This window comes from Trichosurus vulpecula, chromosome 1 (genome assembly GCF_011100635.1).
Source record: "Trichosurus vulpecula isolate mTriVul1 chromosome 1, mTriVul1.pri, whole genome shotgun sequence".
Lineage (NCBI taxonomy): Eukaryota > Metazoa > Chordata > Mammalia > Diprotodontia > Phalangeridae > Trichosurus > Trichosurus vulpecula.
The window spans coordinates 383,852,672-383,858,090 of NC_050573.1; the positions used below are offsets into that span (position 1 = coordinate 383,852,672).

The 5,419-nt window shown below is 42.1% G+C and overlaps 1 pseudogene; it reads left to right on the forward strand.

The window, feature by feature from the left end:
- The first annotated feature begins 1,873 nt into the window (after positions 1-1,873).
- On the forward strand, positions 1,874-5,155 carry LOC118838848 (annotated as a pseudogene).
- Positions 5,156-5,419: the final 264 nt, after the last annotated feature.

Below are 5,419 nucleotides of genomic sequence, written 5' to 3' on the forward strand. Positions count from 1 at the left end.
ACTGCTTCCCACATATCAGATGGCACAAAGACAATGGGAAAGTTAATGAGACTGTCTGGATAAAATTTTCTGGCTTACCCTCTCCAAATACTGGACAAACAAACATAATATTAACAACATGTTTGCCTTCAATGACTTAAAATAACAATCATTTACTAAATGCCTTACCTTGCGCAAGAGAAAAAAAATCTTACATTCAATCGGGGCAGGGAGGGTGTAACAACAATTTGGCTAGCAGCTGTTGTGGGTGTGAAAGACCAACACAAGACCAACAACAAGAGGGCTGCTAGCACAGATTCTTTTATCTGCTTTCCTAAGGAAAGCAACTTCAAGGGGTTAACAATCTCACTTTAATCAAACATACAAATATCATTCACTTAGTTCAGGAGGAAAAGCCAGCACTCTTAACATCAGAGGAAATACAAGTAGAAATTACAAACAGAAAATATCAACAGATCAAATAACAACATTCAACAGACAGGCTTTGCCTAATCAAGACATCACATACATAGTTTCCAAAAAGAGAAGCACCAAGGGGTCTGGGTTAGCAAAGCCAAGGGACAGTTACAATGGCTTCCCCAGAGTTTCAACATTCCTTCCATGAGTGAGCCCCAGAAGTCAAACACTCTGATCAGGGCCCTGGGACACTTGATTACCTCACAGTGCTGAGAAGCACTCAAACAAAGAACAGTGAAAAATCCCATTTTGCTGGCCATTACATTAGAAAGGCAAGACTCTTCAAAGGTACTTAATTACCTCAGCATTCCAAAGGCAAAGACAACAAAAAGTCCTGCCTTGATTACCATTACATTGTCTTAGTGCTGAGAAAAATTCCAAGACAAAAAGATCCCATTTTACCTGCACCATTCAAACAAAGGCCAGAATCATTAAAGGCACTTAAGAAAAGAACAGCAAAAAGCCCTGCCCTGATTACCACTACAGAGGGGCATGGATATAACATTTATACAGATAAATAAAGGAAAGCTAATTTGAGCAGGGAGTAAACACTAAGACCTTCAGGGAACAGAAAGGAGGTAGTACCTGAGTTAAACCTAGTGGAGAAGATAAGGACTCCAAAAGGTAGAAGTGAGAAAGGGTTGTGGTATTGGGGACCACTCATACAAAGGACTAGAGACACCAGAGATGGAATACTGAGATTGAGGGAGCAGCTGGTAGATTAGTTGTGCCAAAATGTAGATGCAGGAAGAGGAATAAAGTAAAATAAGTCTAGGAAGGTGGACCCAAGCCAGAAAAGTAGAGGGCCACAATTGTCAAGCTGAAGAGTTTATACACTATTCTAAAGTCAATGGTACAGGAGAAATATTAATTGTTCATTGGTAGGTCAAGTCAGCACAATAAAAATGACAATACTACCTTAATTTACTTATTCAGTGCCATACCCATCAAACTACCACAGAATTATTTTAAAGATCTTAAAAAAAATGATAACAAAATTCATCTGGAGGAACAAAAAGTCAAGAATATAATATTTTCTTTCCTTTCTTTAGTTTTCTTTCTTTTCTTTTTGCAACATGGTTAATGTAGAAATATGTTTTGCAGGGATACACACACATACACACATATATAGGCTAGATAGCATTATATTGCTTGCCTTCTTAAGGGGTAAAGATGTGGAGAGAGGGAGAAAATTTGAAACGGAAAATAAAATAAAATTTGAAAGATAAATCTTGTAACGAAATTAGGAGTTCATTGGCTAGATACTGTGGCCATTTGTCAATCAAGAATGTAGAAATAGGAGAAAAACTGCAGTCTATTAAGGTCAAAGTACAGGCTGCACTGAACACTTACCAATAGGTCAATAAGCTCTGAGCACCAGTTTTAAGATTATATAGATTTTGTTTACATAAGCAGGATGGGTACAATGGAATTTCGAAGAGCAATAGAGGAATATAGGACTATTCCGATTGCATCTAGCTCTCCCCTACTGACATCATGAGTTTCACTAACCCACTCTACCATCTTCTCCACCAACTACCACTCGCTGGGCTCAATCCAGGCACCCAGCCACCTGATCCAGCAAGCCAGCAGCACCGGCGGCTCTGGCACCCAAATCTCCATGGCACCCACCACCAGCTTCCACAGGGGCTGGGGGGCCCAGAGCCTGATGAGGGGTGGGGCTGGTTGGAATTGGGGGGAAGGGGAACCAGGGGGAGAAGGAAACCATGCAGGACCTCAACGACTGCCTCACCTCCTATCTGGAGCACGTGCGGAGCCTGGAGACCAAGAATCACAAACTGGAAGGGAAAATCAGGGAGTATATATATATACGGACAAGAAGGGACCTCCGACCAGAGAATGGGGGCACTATTTCAAGATGATTGAGGATATGTGGGTGCATATCTATACAAGCTCAGTGGACTATGCCAGAATCGTCCTACAGATTAATAATGCCTGTCTGGCGGCTGATGACTTCAGAAGCAGAGCTGGTTGTAGAAAGTGACATTAACAGCTGCTGGAAGGTCATTGATGACACCAACATGTCCAGGCTGCAAGTGGAGACTGATGTTGAAACCCTAAAGGAAGAGCTGCTCTTCATGAAAAAGAACTATGAGGAGGTGGTGAATTCTCTACAAGCCCAAATCACAGGCTGACCGTGGAGGTGGACTCCCCTAAATCTCATGACTTGAGCAGTCATGGCTGATATCCGAGCCCAGTAAGACGCTCTGGCTCAGAACAACAGAGAGGAGCTTGATAAATACTGGTCCCAGCAGATTGAGGAGAGTACTGTGGCAATCAACACAATATCTGAGGAGGTGGAAGCAGCCCCAAAACACTGTCACCGAGCTGAAATGTACAGTCCAATCCCTAGAGATTGACCTGGATTCCCTTTGAAATCTGAAAACCAGCTTGGAGGAAAGACTGAGGGAGACAGAGACCCGCTTTGCTATTCATATGGAGCAGATCAATACAGTCCTGCTACACCTGGAGGCAGAGTAGGGGAAACACGAACAGAGGGGCAGTGCCAGGCCCAAGAATATGAGGCACTGCTCAACATTAAGGTCAAACTGGAAGCAGAGATCAACACCTACCAAAACCTGCTGAAGAATTGGGGAATAGGGAGGGATATATATATATATATAAATGTGTGTGTGTATACGTATATATATATATATATATATATATATATATATATATATATATATATATATATATATAAATGTGTGTGTATACGTATATATATATATACACACATATATATATGTGTGTGTGTGTATATATATGTATATATATATATACATACACACACATATGTATTATGAAGGCAGAATTTATAATTTCAAAGAGAATCATATATATGTCTGAAAGGTTCGGAACCGCAGGATATAAGGAATTCTCTAGATAGGAGGCAGAAGAATTAAAGCATGTATTTAAGCTCCAGAGTAACAGACCCACAAACCAGCATCCCCATTTTGATATATTGATCAAAAGCCTCCAGGCCCAATAAGTCCACCTCACAAGAGTAACCAGGAGGCCACAGAGAAGCATGATGGTATAAAGCAAAATCATATACATGCTTCCCCTCTATGGTAAAAAGATTACCGACTGGCCTCAAGTCCTTGCTCAGCACTCCTCGAACCACACGTAGGTCAACTCTGCTACCGGCAGCTCCTGCTTCGGCTTTGGCTGCAGCTAGCTGCCTCTGGCTCCAACAGAAGCTGTTTTTAACCATCCGGCTAGATCCACCCACATTTCCTGCCAGCATGCCAGGAAAGCACAGGTTCTTTCAATCTGCTTAAGCAAGGTGAAGGGGTTGACCAGGAAAGCACAGGTTCTTTCAATTTGCTTAAGCAAGGTGAAAGGGTTGACCAGGAAAGCACAGGTTCTTTCAATTTGCTTAATCAAGGGAAGCAAGGTGAAGGGGCTTACAAGCTTACTTCAGTTCAACATACAGACAGCATTCAGTTAGTTCAGGGGAGAAAGCCAGCACCCCGAACTTCAGAACATTCATTTAGTTCAGGGGAAAAAAGCCTCTGCTATCCCAGACATGTAAACTAGGCCCTCCCTGGAGTTAGCCCTACCCCACCAAGGTTCTACAACTAACAGGGCTCTGGGCCTGGGGCCCAGCACCCAGCAAGGCTCAATGAGATAAACTGAGTCACTCAAAGAAAACAAAGGCCATTCTGCTTACACTCCACCCCTCACAATGTTCTAGGATAACACAGACAGAGGGCACAGGGTGAGTTGAATATGAAGGGATGATATCTAAAAAAATAAAATCAAAGTAAGGGCTGAGAGAGGAATATATTGAGGGAGAAAGGGAGAGATAGAATGGGGTAAATTATCTCATGTAAAAGTGGCAAGAAAAAGCAGTTCTATAGGAAGGGAAGAGGGGGCAGGTGAGGAGGAATGAGTGAATCTTGCTCTCATCGGATTTGACCTGAGGAGGGAATAACATACACACTCAACTGGGTATCTTACCCCACAGGAAAGAAGGAGGAAGGAGATAAAAAAGGGGGGGGGGATGATAGAAGGGAGGGCAGATGGGGGAGGAGGTAATCAAAAGCAAACACTTTCAAAAAGGGACAGGGTCAAGGGAGAAAATTGAACAAAGGGGTATAGGATAGGAAGGAGCAAAATATAGTTAGTCTTTCACAACATTAGTATTGTGGAAGGGTTTTACATAATGATACACATGTGGCCTATGTTGAATTGCTTGCCTTCTTAGGGAAGGCGGGTGGGAAGGGAAGAGGGGAGAGAATTTGGAACTCAAAGTTTTAAAAGCAGATGTTCAAAAAAAAGTTTTGCATGCAACTAGGAAATAAGATATACAGACAATGGGGCATAGAAATCTATTTTGCCCTACAGGAAAGTAAGGGAAAAGGGGATGGGGGGGAGTAGGGTGACAGAAGGGAGGGCTGACTGGGGAATGGGCCAATCAGAATATATGCCATCTTGGAGTGGGGGGGAGGGTAGAAATGGGGAGAAAATTTGCAATTCAAACTGTTGTGAAAATCAATGCTGAAAACTAAAAATATTAAATAAATAAATTTAAAAAAAAAAGAATGGGGAGTACTTCAATCTTGTGCATGCCTTGGACAGCAGCAGTAGTTCCTTACATAAGACGAGCACTCAGAGGACTATACACAGCAAAATGGTGGCAGAGACCAATGACACCAAAGTCCTGTGGCATTAGGGCCTTAAACTGAAGACCTGAGCTGAGTCAGGAAGTTATACAGGCTCTTTGGTCACCAAAAAAAAAAAATAGAGGAATATAATGATTTATATAATCAAAGAACAGATGGTAGAAGGGGAAGATCTATGTTGGGTTAAACGGGAAACTAGCCAGCTAACACAGGACCTATAGTTGATATTTCAAGCTTTATTGGGCAAACCTTAGCATATTTTTGATGTTGTTCAGTCATTCAGTTGTGTCTGACTCTTCATGGACCCCATGGAC